This window comes from Sciurus carolinensis, chromosome 7 (genome assembly GCF_902686445.1).
Source record: "Sciurus carolinensis chromosome 7, mSciCar1.2, whole genome shotgun sequence".
Taxonomy (NCBI): Eukaryota; Metazoa; Chordata; class Mammalia; order Rodentia; family Sciuridae; genus Sciurus; species Sciurus carolinensis.
In genome coordinates, this window is record NC_062219.1 from 44,037,339 (window position 1) to 44,058,966 (window position 21,628).

Here is a 21,628-nt window from a genome sequence, read left to right on the forward strand (position 1 = left end):
TTCTCAGTGATAGTCTTTATTCAGGGCATCAGGGCTTCAACAAATAAATTCAGGGGTGGGGGACTGCACACAAACACTCAGTCCATAACAGTAACGACTGCATTCATGGCAGGAGGATAAAGGAAGGTATTATAAAATGCTTCAAAGTTCCACCCTTCTTTAAGAAGTGAAGCAGAAATGCATCTAGATATAGTAAAACAGTACATGTTTTCAGCCCTTGTTTTATTGTGTAATAATGAGGAAGGGCTAAAAGAAAAGAAACAGCTTAAAAAAAGAAACACAATTAATTAGGCTACTACATTTAAGATGGTATATACTGAAAAACCAAACCAGGCTGAAAGGTTATAAGTGATCTAATCTTTATGTCTCATGTGAGCAAGTTCTAATGAAGGAATTTTTTTCCAACAATTTTCAATCTACTTTCAGATTAAAGAGCAAATTGCTGCCTATTCTTCTCTCAAGCTGCTCAAAGTTTGAATATCTGTCAGAGCTGCCAGGGAAAGCCAAAGTCTGAACAGGCCAAATCAGCACTGTCAATTCACCGTGTCCATGTTATGAGGAATTAGCCCTAATGAGGAATGACTTTGTGAAGGAGGGGACCCACATACATGAGAAGACAGCTCCTGAGTACTCCCCTTGAAAGGGAGCTTCACGCTGAGTTGAGTACGAAGTAGGATTTTTTAAAAAGTCAAATGTGGCACAGGATGTAAAGTGTAAGAGTGCAGAAGGTCCTTGACATTTACTGACAGAAGATTGCATTTAAATCTAAATGATAACAATTTGTCATCGATGGAATTTCAGGAAGAAAAATAATTGGGCCAAACATGGAGCACACAAAATAATTGTGAAGAGTGTTAAGGGCAATTTCCAAACAGAAATGGCCAGATGGGGAATTTTGAAAACTAATTATGTGATTATAAGGATACTATGATGAGCTTTACCAATGAGTATAAAAGAAAAGAAAGTTAAGATATGTGAAATGAACACAATCTATTTAGAAAATAGAAGAGTGTAAAGTGAAATTACCAAAGTGATAAACAAATGGTAAGATTGATAAGGATAAAATTGGCAATGAAGAGTTTGCAGTAACATGAGGAGGTGCATGCATCTTTTGTGGCATTCTCATTAATAGAGAAAAGCTTTAGAGACACATTATAGGAAAGAAAAATCACTTAATTTGGGACTTGTGGCACGATATGTGATAATATATGTGATCTATTAATATGTGGATATAGACTTGCTTTTATGAATCAGCTTTATTTATTTGGGTATCTTTTTGAAGACAGATTATTTCAAGTTTCTCTAGAGTAGAATTATTTATTGGTTTTATTCATTCAGGAATCTGCTGAATTTCTATCTTATAGAATCTCTATTATTAACTATATCAATAGAAATATTATTAAATATTATTAAATATATCAATAGAAATCAGATGATAGAAATTAAGACAGTATTTACTATTCACATATAAGCTGGTACGTTCTAAGAATTTTAGATTTGTTCAAGATTTTACTCTACAATATTAATATGAGAAGTCAGAGTATTAAAACATGAACAGAGCATTAGACCATAACAATTTATTTTCTCTCCTTTAAAAGAATAAATCACTTCTCTGTGTTAAAGTTCTCCTTTGTACATATTTTTTTGATCAGTATTTTCACTGGAATCTGTCTCCCTACTATGCAATAGGTTTCTTTGCACCCTAATTAGCACTCAGAGTAAAGCTAAAGCTGTGCCTGGGATATTTGTCTTAAGCAAAACACTATTATGTATGTCAATGATATTCTAATTTGAATTTAATGTGCATTCCCTGCTGAAATTAAAACTCATCTAGGATAAATCTAGAAAGCTTGTAAGCAGATAAAGTCTCAGAAGTCTCCTGAGAATGAGCCTTCTCATCCACAGGGAGGAGGAAGTGTAGCAGATAACTCTGATCCAATAAGTCCTAAGTCATGTAAGGGAAGGAAAAATCTCTTGCTATTTTATTTTGCTTACCGCAGCCCTCTGCCTGCTTTGTCCTAGTCATCCACCAATCTATTTACTCTCGAAATAGACTGAATTGGTTCTTTCTAGAAGTTAAAAAAATGCACTCTTTGAGGCTCCTTTCACCCATATGTATAATTTCTTTAATCATTCTTTTGTGTTTCTGAGTGTTGTTCTCTCTTTTACTCATTAATGATTATAATTTGAATTATTTTCCTTTTTTTGTGCTCAGAATAATCTGTCCATAGATACTTGTGTACAAGTTGCTTTATGAACCTGTTTTTTTGTTTCTTTATGTTCTGCATCAATGGTAAGTATGTCTTTAACTTAATAAGAAGCAAGTTGTTTTCCAAATCAATTGTTCTATTTTAATTCACATATGGTATTGTCTTTTAATTTTCTGTTATTCTATGGGTCTATGTGGAATTTCATTGTGGCTTTAATTTGTAATTTCCCAGTAACTAATGATGCTGAGCAACTTTTTCACATTTGTGTCACCTGTATACCTTTTGTTGGTGAAGTATCTTTCCTCACTGTTAATATGATCTTTATGTATTCTAGACACATATCCTTTACCAAACATGTAATTTGCAACTAGTTCCTCCCAGTCTTGTGGATTATCATTTTATTCTCTCAAAATATTATTTATAAAACAAAATATTTTAATTTCGTTAATGTCCTTTTTGGTCAATTTATCAATTAGTTTGTTTGATTTTGTGCTACTTAATTCTGCCAAAGATATCTTTTCCTATCCCAAGCTAAAAAAAGAATGTCTTCTATTTTTTTTAAAGAAATTTTAGTATAAGTCTATGCTATATTACATTTATGAGTTTTTTGTGTGTGATGTGGTATAGTTATTAGCTTTATTCATTTTTTCATGCATATATTCTGGCATTCTCAGTATTAGAAGCTTTAGAAAGCACATTGCAGGAGTTGTGTTCCTGTATTATTTGTTGAAAGATTATTTTTCTTCATTAAAGTATTTGCCTTATTTTTCAAATATCAAAGGTCTTCATGTTCTTGTTTCTGGTCCATATTTTCTGTTCCATTAATCTATATTTTCAGACCTCTCTGAATATCACAACGCTTTGACTACTGTAACTTTGTTTCTTCAATCCCAGGAGTGTAAGTCCTCCAATTCCATCCTTTTACTTTTTTTCTTAAAGTCGTTTTCATTTTTCTAAAACTATAACTTCAGCATTAATACCTCAATTTCTACAAAAGTCTTCTGGGATCATAACTGATTATAATTTAACCTCTAGATCTGTTTGGAGAAAAACGGTGCTTTAATAATATCACTTCTGATTCATGAACATAGTGTATCTCACCACTTAGATCTTTACATTTTCCTTCCAATGTTTTGTAATTTTTTACACACAAGTCTGTCACATTTAAAAAATTAATAACTGGACATTACTTGCTTTTCATTAGTATTACAAAAATAATGACTTTTTAAACAATAAGTGAGCTGCTCATCTCTCTTTGGAAGAAGGAGGATTCAAGAATCTGAATTGCTCAGTTCACCTTTTATTGTCCTTGATAATTAGTCCCCTGTGTGTCTCTTAATCTAACATGCAAGTTATAGAAAAAAGTTAAAATACTGTTTACTTTTGAATTCTCCTTCTGCTTCAGAAATGGATATAACTTTACTAGCATATTATTATCTTCTAATTTCCTTCAATCTCCAAAATTGTAAGATACATGTATTTCCTGGTCATATACAATGTACATGCATGCTTTAAGAGTAATTTATAAAATTCTTGAGGCAAAGATTAATTTAGACCTTGACATTTTCTAGCCTTTACCATATTCCTCACAATAACTTACTCCTTGGGTGCCCTTAGCTTAATGACAAAAATATAAACTCTGTGATGATATTGCTAAAGTGTTATGCAACTTGGTATCATCTTCTAAGTGGAAAAAAAGAATCCTTATCTCTAGATAATTAGCTAAACTCTTTATCACATATACTAAACAAAAAATATGTATAGGATTTTTAAAAACCTGACAATAGACACTATTATATGCACAGAATTTAAGGAAGCTCACTTATATTTAAGGTGAGACCAACATAAAGACTTTGGTATATTTTAGATTCCACATAATATTTTGCCATGGTATGAAATATATTTTTCAAATATAAACTGGACATGACTGCATAAATTTATAACTTATAGAAAATAAATATTTTAAAGAAGTCATTTTATTTAAAATATTACCATATAACTGAACACCTGTTTACAAAATTATAACAATCAACTTTAATAGTATTCCATATTAAGTAACATGATTCATTAATAAACATGCTTTTGCTCATCTTACCATAAAATAGCAGTAAAAAAAAATCAGAACAAAAGTTGAACAAAAAATTCTAATTGTCCCAAGGACATAAATAATACTCTGAAATGTAGCAAAAAAATTATTAATTATTCATTAGATTTTTCTCTTATGATATATGGTTTTCTTATCCTCATTTCTCTTCAGTTTCATAAAAATGACCTCCAAGTCCTTTCTTATGACTTGGACTGGAAAGGAGGATTTTCTTGACATAATAGGGAAGAGAGTACTCACCTTCATTAGAAAAATGAGTATAATAGAGGATCTGACACTCATTAGAAATGATCAGCTGTCTGCCTACTAATTCCAAAGAAGTGAGGTAAACATTATTCAATAAGCATTGTACCAATCACATGGACCTGATTGATCTACAATAATCCTAATCCCCTTCCTAGCTCTTGATTTAGTAATGAGAAGACTATCCACTCTTGACTAATGAGATACACGAGAAAAGGAATGCTGAAGTAGAATCTCAGAACGTATTTCCTTTCCTTAAAGAAATACCACTGACTCTGAACAGTCAGCTCTGAGGTTGGAGCATGAATAGAAAACACTTTCTAGTCCGATTTAGAAATAGCTGATGACACAACAGTTGGAATGAATCCAGTAACCTACTTTGCAAAAGATTTCAGGCTCATAGAATTTCCTTTGTAAAATCAACAAGGGAGTTGTCAGGGTTTTTCATTTAGAACTTCAAACTCTTACCATGGTCAATTCAGAGAAGACAGAAGTCATTCTTGCCTGTGGCTCCTTTATTCAAACCACCAATGTGCATCTTAAGTTGTCTGATCTCGCCAAGGACCATATGACTGGAACAGGGAAACATAGAGTTAGTAAAGGCATAATCTCTCCTGTTGGGATGCACATAAAAAGAAAATAATCATCACTTCCCACCACTGAATTATCATAGCAGAAATTGCCACCAAGAATTCAAAATAGTAGAAGTCAACAAATAGGGAAATCTTCAGAAAGAGTTAATAAAGACCATACGATGCTAATACACCATCAAGAGAAACAGGAAGCTAGTCATTGTGATCACCAACAAAACCCACCTATGCTACAAGGACCTGGATAGAAGATGAAGTGGACTGTTCAGACAAGAAAGATTCTAGTTGAAATAAATCTCTAAGAGTCCCAAACCAAAGGTATGCCAAAGGTAAAGTTGTCATGTGGGCCAGATCTACTAGAGTCCTTTGTTGTGCTCAATTTGTGAAAAAGTTAAGATATCACCCAAATCTTAAACTGTGGACATATATGCATTACTTGGACTGTAAATGATGCTTATAAATTAATTCATGAATCCATTGTGTTATGGAAACACCAGACTAACATTTACCTGGTGAATAAATGTATCACAAATAACATCACAGCCATGAAGTTTCAGAGAATTCTCAGAAGAGGCCAGAGCATTTGTCTCCTATTACTAGATCTTGTCTAAGGGCATGTCAAAAGGTAGTCTCTATAACTCTGAGAGTGAAGATAGGGATTCTGGGATTATCATGGTTCTTTTGCAGAAAAATACCATAGAAGGTGGGTCACGGAAATCCTACAGCATATTTGGACTTCTTTACTGGTAATTAGAAACAATATGGGTGTTGGTAATCAGGGAAAGGGATTGTGATTGTATTTCATAAACTAAAATTTAAAAGTTTTGTAAAAATTTGTAGTAAATTAAAATTAGGTTTGTTTTTGTCTTTTAATCAAATGTTGCTAATGTGAATATTATTAGCATGTTCTTTTTTTTTCTTTTTGAGACTACCTTTACTAAAAATTCATTCTTTTTTTTTAAATTAAATTATCAGAGCACTGAAGCCAAAAGAATTTTCAAATAAGAAGTTAAAAAAAAAGACACCCTGACCCAACCATATAGAAGAATCAAAGTATGAATAGTAAAAATATATTTAAAATCTTAACTTTAATTATGGAGGACTATCACATTTTATGCACACCTGTTGCTGGGCAGGCTTTACTTGGGATGCATGAAGGAAAGTGATTCTTAAAACAGTAATAATACAAAATATACCATGGATCAGTCTCATCCAGGGATGCAAAATAAAGGTTATGGATAACCCTGGAAGAATTTAGTTTTCTCAGGCAAACATCAGAATGATCTATTAAGCTTTGCCCAGGTACATCTGCAGAGAGCTTCAGGTTAGAGTCAGGAGTGGAACCTAAGGCTTCAAATATCAAGAAATGTGCATAGGTATTTCTGATGTACACCAGAATCGAAGAGCCACTGTCTTACACACTGTACACATTCTCTTAGCACCGCCATATGGGTCACATTCTAACCCTGACCATCTGCATCTTTTTATCTTTAAAAACAATTTCAAAGATGGTATCACATCACCACCAAGAATTAAGGGTCTCAGTAAGGATTTTACATGTATGAATGTGCTTAACTTTTTTTAGTAGCTTAATAATCAAAAGAGGAATAGAAACCTTGAGAACCTGAGAAATTCTACACTAGATCAACCCAGTAGTTCCTTCATCCCAGTATTCTGAGCACTGCTGAACATATTGTGGAGGAAAACTCCATTATTTCCATTCGAAACTCAAGTTTCTGAAAAGCTCACCATTCCTGTTCCCTCCCACTACAAATGTGCCATTTGTGTATCTAAGTAGAAAAAAGATACATGTTTCTAGTCCTTCTAAGTGAAGTTTTCACAAAGTAGAACTCTCAAATAACAAATAAAGGCATAGATTTATGTTAAAAAGAAAAACAAAATCAATAAAAAGGAGACATATATCCTCATTAAGCCATATGGTACCTCCTATCTCTAGATGTTTCTGTCCTGTATCTGGAAATATTGAGCCTGGTTAAAAGTCTAATTGTATAACAACTGAGGAGGCCAGCACAGTGAACACAGAAAAAGCTGGGTCCTTGTTGATGCTCAGTCACTAAATCAGATAATTCCACCCTACCTTGGAATTATTGATTTGTGGTACAGCAAATATCCTTACAATTTAAGATATCTTGAGACAGAATGTTTTCATCAGGGTGTTTTAGTTGCATCACCATGGCCAAAAGACCTGACAAGAACAACTAAGAAGAGGAAAAGTTTATTTTGGCTCACAGTTTTAGAGGTTCAGTTCATGGTCAGTCAATTTCATATTTCTAAGCCCCAAGATTAGTCAGAACACCTTGACAGAGTAAAGCAGCTCAGGACTTAGCAACCAGGAAGGAGAGATAGATAGGGGGGGTGGGGGGAGAAAGAGAGAGAAAAAGAGAGAGAGAGAGAGAGAGAGAGCACTCTGTTCACCAGGGACAAGATATAAACCCCAAAGGAATGTTCCCAGTAACCTACTTCTTCCAACCAAATCCTACCTGCCTATAGTTACAGTGGAGTTAATCCTTATTAGTATTAATCCACCCATTAGTTTACAGCTCTTATAATTTAATTATGTCACCTCTGAAAATTCTTGCATTGTCTCACACTTGAGGTATTGGAGGACTCATTTATCTAAACCATAATACTTGTGTCTGACCCATCATAACTGATACAACTGGATATTGAAACCAGAGATTAAGGTAGGTTTTAGACACACTGCTCATCAAGACTTCTATGGTTTCACCGTTGTCGATGCAATAACCTTCACAACACCAAAGAGTTAGTGAGGGTGCAGAGAGATTATTTCTACATCCTGCAGGGTAGGCTAGGATTCCTACTTAACAATCAGATCAAGCATTTATTCAGGAAATAGTCATTTATTCAGGAAATAAACACCTGTGCAAGGAATCATTTGTGGCCTACAACTGGGCAATACACAAATAGTCAGGAATTAACTCATTCCCTGGGTATTTAACTTTTCTTTTTTATTGTCAATTTTTAATCAGATATCTCTTGTTAGCACAGAGGTGAAACACTTCCTTAGAGGAAACTTACTCTTTCCGGTGTATAATAACACAACTCATAGTGGTTGTCCTATCCTGCTTTGATTTGCCTTGACTTTCTGTCTTCAGTCGGCTCAACCTTCCAGAAGGAAACTGCCACACAAAAAGAAACCATAAAACCTTCAAAATTAGTCACAAATTGGTGAAAGAAACTCTTAGAAGAATTGAGTAGCATTGAAATAACTTCCAACATGATAAGGTAATTTGGCCAATTGATCGAAAAATCTAGAAATATATACCATGGATCTCCTTCATTCATGACTTCCCCGAAGTATCTATACTAATTCAATTAGGAAAGGAAGCAGGAACAAAGGCGGCATCACTGAAGTATATAATGCACACCAAATGCATTAAGAAGCACTGTTGCAAATTATTTCAAATAGCTTAAGACTCACAGTATACTTTTTGATGCACATACAACTATGTCATTTTATTCTCAAATCTTCTTTAATGAAAACTGGAAGATGAGATTTTCTTCTCAAAACCTGAAAGGATAATTAAATAATTACTTTTTCAAGTTCAGCAAGGCCGAGGAATGGAAAAGAACTATGAGAGGGGTGCCAGGGATGGGTGGGGGAACGTCCTATATCCCATCTCCAGCACATCTCACATTTTCTTAAGTAATGCAGAAGTAGGTATAAGCTTACATTGCACATATTTATTATTTTCTCATCATTTTCATATCAAAGTTCCTTTAGAGATTTTCTAAAACTTGATGTCTAAATTTGTAAGGAACACAGGAAAATACTAATTAGGTACTTAGAAAGTTTACCTGACTCAGTCATGACTCATCAAGGTCTATTTGAAATATGAAAGTATTAATTCTGTTTGACATGGCAGTGCAAGTAGAGACAGCACCCTCAAAAGAGTTGCAGAAAAAAACTCATAAATCTTTCCAATTGAGGAACATGAGTAAATAACACCACCTTGATTTATTGGATGGTTGCTCATTCTGTGCCAGTTATGCTAACCAGCATAAATATATTATTCCCTAGAATTTTCATAAAACCACATCACAGGATAGGTATTATTTATAGATAAGGAGAAATGGAGGTTGGGTATTCATTTGTGGTCACACTATTTTTTTAGGGTGGGAGTTGGGATTTAAAGTGAGATTTCTTGAACTCCATCTTGTGTAAATTAACAATGAACTACTTACCCTTATCAATAATGGAAAAGAGAAGTTTAGAAATGTATTAAGGTAAATAGTAAGAAACACTGGGAAAAATACAATTCTTATCTTTATAATGTATTTGAAGGTAAAAGACATAATGTACTATTTAAAGGAAGAAAAACTGTATTTAGATAGAAAACAAGAGAATAATAAGCACATGTTGATATTATTTAGAGTTTTCATAGTTAAAAACATATCAGTGGGGCTGGAGTTGAAACATATCAGTGGGGCTGGAGTTGTAGCTCAGTGGTAGAGTGCTAGCCTAGCATGTATGAGGCACTGGGCTCAATTCTCAGCACCACATATAAACAAAGGTCCATTGATACCTAAAAGAATATTTTTAAAAATCCATATCAAATATTCAGATTATAATATATTATAACCAGATAGATTACTCCAAAACCTGCATTGTTTAAAATAAGAAAATAATTAGTTAATTTATATCACATCAATAATTAATATACCCTCAATAGTTGCAGAAAACATGATTAAATATAATCCACTTATAAGTAGAATTTTAAAGGCTTAATAAAACATATCCTTAACCTAGTGAAGATTATTTCTCAAGTGAAGTAGGCAAATATATTTCTTCTCTTTTGAAGTTGCAGACAGATTAAAACATAAATTTAATTGCAATAAAATGAGTCAAGAAATTCAGGAAACATACATAGATAACATACTTTTTTTTGATCTGACCAAGAAATCTACTTGAAACTAAAAAGTGGATGGGGAATAAGCTATGTGAAGAGGAATGAAGCAGAGAGCCCAGCATTCCCAAAGGACCAGAAGTAGGTGAAATTATGGCTGGAAGGAATATCAAAGGAATCAGAGATCTGGTGTTTCTGCAAAATAAAGACTGGGGGAAAGAGTATGACAGAGGAAGTTGGAAAGACTTAAGAAATATATCTAAGGATGACTGAAGGTCTTTTGAAGTCAGGTGATGCTTTTTCCTCATTCATTCTCTGCCTGAGCTATTCATAATTACTATTAAATGTTTGTGATGAACTAGATTGTTCTAAAAGGAATACAGTAGGAAACCCAACGAGGCTCTCTCACCAGAGAACTTATGTTCTTATGTTCTACAAAAGGCTGCAAATAAAAATATGAGGAAATCATAAGTGCCTTTAAAAACAATGAATAAATGAGATATAACAACATAACTCAAACTTGACTGTCCTAAGGATCATTGAGGGGCTTTGTTAAAATGGAGATTCTGATTGGGCAGTTCTAGGGTCATGGTTGAGATTCCCATTTTTAGCTCCCTGCAAAGACTATGCCTGTGATGTACTGTTTACCACATGGCAAGGCATCAAGGCAGAGGTGAAGTGTGCTCAGGACAGGGACTTCTGGTGGAATACCTTCAAGTAGATCCATCATAGAGGGCTAACAAAGGATCCCTCAGCCATATGGAGAGGTATATAAACAGTTCTGCAATAATAGTTGGAGACACCCATATCTCACTTTTAATAATGAATAGAACAACAAGAGCAAAGAACAATAAGGAAGTAGAGGACTTGAACAACACCATAAGTCTGTGGAACCCAACAGCTATAGACAAAATGCCCTACCAAAAACCAGCAGAATACACCTTATCCTCAAGAATACACAGACGTTTTTCAGAATATACCATATATTAGGCCACAAGAAAGGTCTTAAATCTGTCAAAAATGAAGAAATCAACACACTCTTAAACAATAGCCCAAAGAGGAAAATTAGAAAATAAGATAACTGAAAATGAAGCATAACATATCAGAATTTGTCAGATGTAGGGAAAACAGTACTGAAGGGAAATTTATAGCTATAAGCATCTAAATTAAAAAAGAATATTGCAAATGAACAAACTAATTACACACTCTAAGGAACCAGCAAAAGAACCAAACTGAGCTGAAACTTGGCAGAAGAAAATAATGATTCAAACAGAAATAAATAAAGTAGAAAATAGGAAAAATAGGCATTAACTTGTATCAACAACAAAATGAAGGTAAATATTAATTGAGAAAAAGGGAGAAAAAGGTTGATGTCTCTATCTGAAACAGGCAAAGGGGCTCAACTTATGGAGCTCAAGTGAAATGAATTAACTCTCAACTTTTTAATCATGTGTAATAAGCACTACAACATAAAAATTATGAAAAATGAAGTATAGTTGTTACAAATGAATGGACTCTGTAATAAATAATAGTAATGTGAATTGATTTGCTGTTTTTGGAATGAACCCATATAAGGGAACAGACAAACACTGGTAAAAGAGATAGAAAGAAAACTACATGTATAAATGTGACACTTTGAAAATGTAAAAGTAAATACACCACTGTTACAAATAGGCAGCAGAATTGTAGAAGGAGAAGTTAATAAAGAGTTGACAAATTGACATGCTTGTGTTATAGCATGGAAAGGCTATATGATTCAAGAAAATCATATATTATTGAAAGAAAAAAGAAATTAAGCATAGTAATATTGTCATAATATGCAAGACTGTTACAACAAAATACCATAAACTGTGGGGCATATATAACAATGGATACATGGAACGAGGAGTAACTTGATTTTTATCTGCTCTTCAGTACCATCAATTTTTTGAAAAAAATTAAAAAGAATGATTTCACAACTGAAAAAAAGTGACAATTTATTTAAATATTTTTCAATAAGTGAAGGAAGAATGTTAACTCAAAACAGTGTCCAAGTTATTCTTTAAAGTATCCAAAAGAACAGGTTGTTGGTGACATCTCAATATAGTGGTCTGCCTAAAGTGGGAAACTTGGAAAGCCTGTGATTGTTAATGAAGAAGTTTGATAAGTTTCCTTCTTCAAATTGCAGACAATCAGTCAACTGGTGAGCCAGCCCTTTTGGAGAAGCCATTTCTCATAGTCATTTTATATTGTTTTTGAAGTCATAATTAATGTAGTACTTTATCAAAGGAAACTAAAAAGATCAAATATTAAAATTAAAAATATAAATAACCATTATTATCATATAGCATGATGTATACCTGGAAAAGAGAAACAAATTAGATTTGAAATCAGTTGAATCAAATACTCAAAAATGTCAGAGTTGCATCCTATTCAAGAGTACTCATTCGTATCAGCCACCTCTACTAATATACACAATGAGGAGCATGACAGCATCTGAAATAAGTAAGTTATAAATCTATAGGAGGGAAAACAGACAAAGCTACAGTACCAAATATTCTGAAACAGTTGCCTACATGTACTTTTTCAGATCTGACATCCTTGGACCCCACCAGCCACTGACTTCTAATTCCATTTTGGCTTCAAAATCCAAATGCATATTTCTCATGGATTAGTTTGTTAAACCTCTCAGATAAACCACACATAGTTTTAAAGGAATTATTATTTGCTGCCTTCATATCACACTTTCCAATGTATCTTCCTACTTCTCTGCCTGATTTTCTCTATGGATTTGCTTTCTCTTCTTCATCTACTCTGTTTTAAACACCGAACTTATTAAAGTTCAGTTCTTAGTCTCCTTTTCTTATCACTGCACAAACTCATTTCATTCCCTTCCACAGTATAAGTTTTTGCCTTCATGTAGGTGAGCTGCCAAAATACTAGCACCTGCCTTTACTACTATTCTAGTACTTAGGACAACTTCACTTGGATATTCTTCATGTATTCTGAATGCCTCATTTCACATGTGGGATTTATAATCTCTTCAACTCTGACTCTATATATCATGACCCCATTATCAATTCACTTATGCCATTCAAGGTTCATAGTATGATATTTGATTCATATTCCTCTTTTCCTTCATTCATACAATCAATTGTTCTCTTTAAATGTAAACGATTTCTAAATGAATCCTAAATTCTTCCTGAGTAAATCATTGTTTTTCCTAAACATATGTGCAATTTACTAGTTCTCATCTGTACTTTTACAATTCTACTTACATCTACTACCCTCTTTCACATGAATTATTACCCTGTGCTCCAAACTGTTTTTCCTCTCTCTCCCATATTTGATCCTCTTGCACACATTTTCCACAAGCAACAAGATCCACATTTTAATATACTTACTATGCTGTCTTCCTACTTAAAACAGTTCAATGGTTCATCATTCTCATTAGGAAAAAAGGCTAAATTTAAAATGGACTAATACTATCTGGTGCCTCGTTTTGCCTTTCAGCTTTACTTTCCAACATGCCTCTTGGAGTTACTGATTCATTCACACCAAGTTTCTTTAACTCTACTGAAAGGGACGTATATTTTTTCTTCTGCATTTTAGCATGCTGTTTGCTGTGCTCAGAGAACTCTATTCTGCTTTGACAGTTATTTCTATTTATTCTTTAGGTCTCAGTTTAAATTCCACATCGTTGATTATATAAAGCTGCATTTGATCTTTTTATGTATTTACGTAGCAGACGCCACTTTCCTTTATTACCTTTTTATAATTATGTCTCCTGCTAAATTGGAAGCACTTCAATGGGAAGAACTCTGTCTACTTGTTTTGTCTGCTTAGCGCCACATCAAACATGGCACTTATTGAGCATTCAACCTTGCCTTCTGCTTCACAGAGAAATGATTTTCTCAATTTCTTCAACTTTTACCCATGAAAATTTATATCTACAGTGACCTCTGTCATTTTCTTATTAAAAAAAAAAACAAATTTTCTATCCTGTTTGCTTTTTTTCTTCACAGTCTAAGTTAACTGTGTGTATCATTGTTCCCAAATTATTCTAACTGGACATTATGTTTTCAATAACTTTCTTCTTTCTAGTAGATAACTATATAGCAGACTACAAACTATTCAAATCTCTTCTAGTTAAAAATATATGCTCATGCTGGGCATGGTGGCTCATGCCTATAATCCCAGTGGCTCAGGAGGCTGAGGCAGGAGGACGATGAGTTCAAAGTCAGCCTCATCAACTTATCAAGAACCTAAGCAACTCAGCAAGACCCTGTGTCTAAATAAAATATTAGAAAAGGCTGGGGATGTGGCCTGGTGGTTAAGTGCCATTGATTCAATCCCTGGCGTGTGTATGTACATGTGAGTCCCTATTTTCCTTAAGGTTACTCCCCATATTAAAAATCATTTGATGGCATTGCATTACCTCAAAAAAAAAAAAAAAAAAAAAAGAAAGAAAGAAAGAAAAAAAAAAACCTAAGTATTTTGTTGTAGGAGATAATGAATCACTTGAAACAAAATAAAATCTTAGTAGATTTAGTGTTCCTCCTACATTATCTCTGCATTAGTTGAAGAACATCCTTCTAAATTCATGTCTACCAGAACCTCAGAATGTGAAATTCCTTGGGTCTTTGTATATGTCATCAGGTCAAGTGAGATTGTACTGGAGTAGAGTAGGTGCTAATTCAGTGACTGAGGCATTTTTTAAAAAATGAGGGGAATTTGAGCAAGAGACACACAGGGAAGACGATGTGAAGACATAGAACTGCATGTGAGGGCAGAAGCAAAGACTGAGTGATATATCTACAGGTCCAGAAATGCCAAGGATTTCTGACAAATGTCAGATGATGGAAGAGGCAAACATGAATCCTTCCCTAGCATCTCCAGAAAGGATTTGGTTCTGCTGATGCTGTGATTTCAGACTTCCAGCCTCCAAACTGTGAGAAAACAACTTTGTTTTGTTCTAAGCCCTGTGGTTAGTTGTGATTTATAAGACAACCCTAGAAACTAGTACAGCCTGGATTCAGGTCAAAAACTTAATGTTGGTTGTTACTTAATTCCAAATCTGTTAACCATTTGTAAATTTCAGATTTTTAAACACGTAAGATGTAGTTGTTATGCTACATTCTTCATATTATGAGGTGAGTCTCCTTTATTTTGATGTCATATGAATTAACAAATTATATTTGGGATTGTGTATAGTCAACTAAAGCTTGATAATAGGTTTACAGCTAGTAAGAATAATTGCAGTCACCAACTGAGGTCTACCTTCTCCTTGTAAAGGTGGCTTCTGATGTAGCTTATTGATTTTGAAAGGGTGCTGGGAGATCACAGGAAATGCCACCTTAAAACAGCAACAAAAAAAGTCAATCTACATTGTTGCTCCTGCTGACTTTCTCTTCACTATTGGTAAGAATCCTGATATATTTAGAGTTAATAGGAGATGGCTAGGTAGTATGTTAAATAATCTCACCAATCAAGAGAGCCCATGTTTGTCAAATCTGTGCTGACATTTGTCTCAGTTGCTCCAGGATTTCAGGAGTCTACTGAGACATAAATGCATTTCATTCCTTATCTATTTGGAGGGTCAGTGCATCTGTTTAGCTTTAAAAGCATGATGTCCTAATCTCTTTGCCTGTCCTATTCCATTCTCTCAGTTTCTAATAAATTCAAATACATTTTGCACATACATGCATGCAAGCATATGAACCCACACACCCCAACATATTTTCTTATAAATCAAAATTAATCATCCAATCATTTAATTGTAACTTTATCCATGGAGGCTGTGAATTACTTTAATTTACATTCAAAAAAAGGTAGAAAATTTCCCAGTGTAAAATAATGCTTACTTTTGTTAGTTCAATGAAGCAGAACAGTGAGATAAGATATGGATTTTTTTTCTTTTACAGTATTTGTACTTCTGAAGGTTAGTGGATTTTATGGGGGGCAGCCATCTCTTAGTGATATTTTGGTTTGGAGACTCAGTGCTAAAAATCATAAAAACTTGGTGAGAACCAGGACACTACCTGACAGAGTAAAAAGGTCACCATTCATGCTTCATCCTCTTCTACAAACTCACAGGCCTCTGGAGTGCACTTTAGGAAAATCTTGTCAGAAGAAAGTACAGAAGCAACCCTTGATCAGAGCTGTAACTGTGATCATCATAATTGCACTGCTGAAGCTAATGAAAAATTATATTAGAATTTATCCTTGAAATATTCATAGCAAAGTACAATGTTCCTTGCATTCTGTTAGTCATTAGTCTCTGAAAAAGTATTGTGGGAGTAGATGTCAACTTTATTCTTTTTTCATGTGATGTTTCTGCTAAGTTAATATGTATATAAAAAATCCAGACACAGCAATTACAGACATGGGGAAATAAGAGAGAAAATAAGGCTGTCTGATGAAGGGATATTTCAGAGGATATGATATTATGATGTAAGTGCTATATTTACCCGATATTTTTGTTGTAAGAAGAAACTGCTTCATTGCTGTTCTGAGTGTAAGGAAAATATTGTTGGTGTGATGGATGTTTTAAGCTCCCCAGTTCACTTCTATTTTAAAGCAGACTCTTCCTGGAATCAGGTAAGAATCAGACACTACCTAGATACCTGAAGAAGACAATATTTCAGCTGGTGAGCACTTCATGTCCAGGCGTATCTTTGAGAAGATGATAACCTTGTAGCTGCCAATATCTTTCACATAGCAAAAACAAGCCTGACAACACCATGGTGAAGAAGGAAACAAAGAAAACTAAGAGTAAACAAAATCATTTCAATCTGATTCACATTGAGATATACTGTATCACTGAACTTTGGTGTCAAAAGAACCCTAAACAAGATAAAGTGCACACCCAATGGCATATGGGAAATTTAACATGCATCTCATACCAGGAATGTCTTCTAGCATTACTATTAGCAGCGACTGGAAGCTTCACACTGATTCTAGTACCTCTAAACTACTCCATTCACCATAGCCTCAAAAAATAAAATACTTGGGAACCAATCTAACAAAAGAGGTGAAAGACCTTTACAATGTGAACTACAGAACACCAAAGAAAAAGAGAAAACCTTAGAAGTCTAAAAGATCTTCCATGTTCTTAGATAGGTAGAATTAATATTGTCAAAATGGCTATACTACCAAAGCATTATACAGATTCAATGCAATTCGAATTAAAATCCCAATGATGTACCTCAAAGAAATAGAGAAAGCAATCATAAAATTCATCTGGAAGAATAAGAGACCCAGAATAACCAAAGCAATCCTTAGCAGGAAGAGTGATGCAGTAAGTATCACAATACCAAACCTTAAACTATACTACCAAACAATAGTAACAACTATGGCATGGTGTTGGCACTAAAATAGATACATAGACCAATGGTACTGAATAGAAGACACAGAGACAAATCCACATAAGTACAGTTATCTCATACTAGACAAAGGTGGCAAAAACATATAATGGAGAAAAAATAGCCTCTTCAACATATGGTACTGGGAAAACTGGAAATCCATATGCAGCTAAATGAAATTAAACCCCTACCTCTTACCCTGCATAAAACTCAACTCAAAATGAATCAAGGATCTAAGAATTAGACCAGAAACACTGCACCACATAGAAGAAAAATTAGACCCGAATCTACATCATGTAGACTTCGGACCAGACTTCTTTAACAGTCTCCCACAGCACAAGAAATAAAAGCAAGAATCAATAAATGGGATGGATTCAAACTAAAAAGCTTCTTCTCAACAAAGAAAACTATCATTAATGTGAAAAAGAGAGCCTACAGAGTAGGAGAAAAAATTTTCCACATGCACTTCAGCACTAATCTCCAAAATTTATAAAGAACTTACAAAACTTTACAAAATACACAGAACCCAATCAATAAATGGGCTAAGGAACTGGGCAGACATTTCACAGAAGAAGATATATAGGCAATCAACAAATATATGAAAATGTGTTCAATATCTTTAGTAATTAGAGAAATGCAAATCAAAACCATCCTAAGATTTCATCTCACTCCAATTAGAATGGCTATTTTCAAGAATGCAAGCCATAATAGGTGTTGGTGTGGATGTGGGAGAAAAATGCACACTCTTACATTGTTGGTAGAGTTGCAAATTGGTGCCGCTACTCTGGAAAGCACTATGGAGATTCCTCAGAAAACTTGGAATGGACCCACCATTTGAACAATGGATTGTAAGCAGAAATGATGTAAAAAACTTCCAGATCTTCCCTACAACATCTCAAAATCTCCTCCACCTTGCTTTTCCCTCACATCTAGCAGATACTAATCTCTGCATTAGAGGTCTTTGAGACAGTACTTAGTTTGGAGCAGTTTGTAATCTTGAGTATTTGATAAAAGGACAACTTCCAAAAGAATTGTACAATCAAGAAACACTACATTAGATTTCAACTGAGAAATTAATGTGTATTAAGCCACAAAACTCTTTGATTATTTATTATTATTTAAGGGTTGGGATTCCTGGGCCTAACTTGCACTACAAGCAGAATGTAAGTACAATGGCTCAAAAGAGTAGGTGTTTATTTCTCACATAAAGTACAAATGGAGGTGAGAGAGAAATGAGAAAATATCTTTTCTCTCCAACCAATTTATACACACACACACACACATATTTATATATATTAATTGGTTCACATGAGTATGGAGACTGGGAAATCATGCAATATGGACTGGCAGACCCAGTGCTACTGTTCCAGTTGGAAGGCCCTCTCCTAGAGAATTCCCTCTTGATCTGGGGGGTCAGTCTTTTTGTCCTCTTAAGGTCTGAAGGTCAATTTTTTAATTCAAAATTTACTGGTTTAAACACTCATATCACCTAAAAATACTCTCCAAGTTGACATAAAATTACATATTATACTAGTTTTCTTTCCATGATCATGATGGAAGTGTTTTCAGCTGTCTCGTGTTTGTTTGTTTGATTGATTGATTCAACCTGCTGAAAAAGTCATAGGAGAAGGAGAAGAAGCAGAAGCTAGAAAAGGAGCAAGGATGATTGACAAAAGAGTTTTCCTGAATTGTGTACAAAGTTCAGATAGAGATAATAATCTTCATCACAACATAAACTTCATCTGCTGAGAAGGGAGAAAACTCTACTACTGCTCTGTATTTTCTCCCTACTTCACTCCCCAACCTCCACCCCAAATATACCATCTTCATTATCTAAAATAGTGGAGTCCTTCTCTTAGATTTCACAGCCTATCCTCCTTCCCCATTCACTCTCTGCATCAATAGCAGAATTACCAATTCCTCATTTCTACCAGTCCTCTAGTGGTTAGATGAAAAATAAAGAATAAATAAGTAAAATATTATAAAAAGCTGCCTAGTGTATAAATTCCTAAATCCTTCTCAGTTGCTACTTTGACATTTTTCTTCATTTTCATTCCTTCCTAAATTTGGTCTCCTAAGTATTATTGGTATATTTTTAAAAATTGTGTTAATTGGATTCAATACAAAGTCATAATGTTTAGCTTTATCCAGGACATCACTGAATCTTAGAAACAAATTTCTGAAACCTAAGGTGATTTCAGCATTCAACTTTGGTTTTACACAATTCCGTCTTCCCTCTACACAAACTCTATTTAACTTATATACCAATTCCCTGAAATTGTACTACTATGTATGATCTTGTGGTATAGTCAACAATCTTTCCTCTGACTTCATAATCCTCAGTCTCTCCAAGATTTCATTATGCTCACCACGTCTTTTTTGAAATGATCTCATATCTGGTTTTTATTACTTTTTTTTTTGTTTTCCCAAACTTCAAAGATGAATCAAAATATCCCTCAAAGTTTGATTTGTTTTTTCGAAGTGCATTTTATAAATGAGATGTTTTTCTTTTGTACTCACAGTTGCACATGGAAACTGTGGGTAAAAGATAATGGCTTTTTATCTTAGCCAACTCTTAACAAGGCTTTAGAAGTGAATATTCTTCAAAAGATGTTATTTTCACTAGCTAGCTAGCTTGGATATTTTGAGCCATTTGGAAGTAATATTATAGAAAACATTACTTAGTAAAAATTAAAGGACTACACTACTTTGATATATAATGAAGGAGATATAACTGGTTGATCATCTAAGAAGACGTAAGTTGACGTAGTTAAAACTAGTGACTAGAACTGTATGTATGCTACTATGTCTGGAATTAAAGAACTTACAAACCACAGATAGTTCTATTCTTAGAATCAGCCAAAAGAAAAGTGTTTTGCAAAATTGAGGCTATCTCTAACTTGGGCAGCAAGGAGACTGACTATAATAATTATCATGCACATAAAGTTTCCTTATAAGAAATAGAATAATAAACTACGCTTAAATCACAAAGGAAGGATTCAGGCACAAAATAAATTAAAACTTCCACTTCTCTGTAAAGGTCATTAAATGCTGGGAAAATTTAATGATTTTTTTTTAATAGAAGTCTTATTCCTTTAATGTTTTTAGAAGCCAGGATTGGCATCAACTTACATGATCTGGAGTAAGCCCAGGTCAAGGAATTGAACTATACAAGTTCTTGAAAAATTCTAAATGCTATATACTAAAAGCCAAGAGGATCAGAATAAACTCATAAACAAAAGGGTTAGGATACACTGAGAGAATAATAGCAGAATAATAGCCATTAGAACAGAAATTAGAGCATTAATATAAAAAAAATTCCTTTCTTTCTGTGTCAATTTTTAAATATATAGAAAATGCATGAAAACTCCTATAGAGATATGTGGGATAGATAAAGACTTGTGGACCTCAGAAAGATATCACAATTTCCAGGTAAAATTTTTTAGGTCTTTTAATGATGTGATTATGTCACTAGAAGACAAGTTCTTTATTTAAATTTTATTTTTGAAGTTTTGTTAAATCATCATCATAATAATAATCTAATTGCAGAAGCTTTGTGTGGGAGTGGAGAAAGAGAGATTTTGAGCATAGATTGTTATTATTCATGTCTTGCTCTTACTTATATTTCCTAACATTGTTTGTTTGTTTTTTCCTGCTAGGAAGTACACAGAAAATAAAGTTTACTTCTCAGTCTTTAAATTTTTGAAAGAGTATTACATCATTGACCTAGAGGTGGAAAGTACTGTCTCATGCTAGCTCAAATCTTTGATCTATCAACACATTAACAATATTATTCTTGACAGAGATCCAATGAATTTTAAATCTGGTCTCTATAAACCATTTATAGCTACAAGCAATCCTCACAGGCAGCCTTATTCTGTATTATGAATCCTTCTGGGCCAGATTTCTTACGCTCTCTCCATTTCATCAACATAGGAAAGAAGTTGAATATCAATTTCTTTCAAAAATTTTTGTCCCTAGACACATGTAACCAAATTCAATGAAGAGTTTGCTGGAAAAAGTGAAAGTTATTCACAATCAATTGCCCCTATTGTACCAAACAAATTCAGTTGAGACTGCATTGATGGACATTTTAGGATGAGACAGAAAATGCATTGGCTGAATATTTTAGAATTTTGTCTGAGTACACCTTCTTAGAGAATATAAAATGCTAGAACTCTAAGCAATACTTTGAATAAATTTCAGAAATTTTTACAGAGAGGAAAACATGCCATTTTGAAGGATGACT

The 21,628-nt window shown here is 33.8% G+C and overlaps 1 pseudogene; it reads left to right on the forward strand.

Moving 5' to 3' along the window:
* Positions 1-5,026: 5,026 nt before the first annotated feature.
* Positions 5,027-5,897, forward strand: LOC124989200 (nicotinamide/nicotinic acid mononucleotide adenylyltransferase 1-like; annotated as a pseudogene).
* Positions 5,898-21,628: the final 15,731 nt, after the last annotated feature.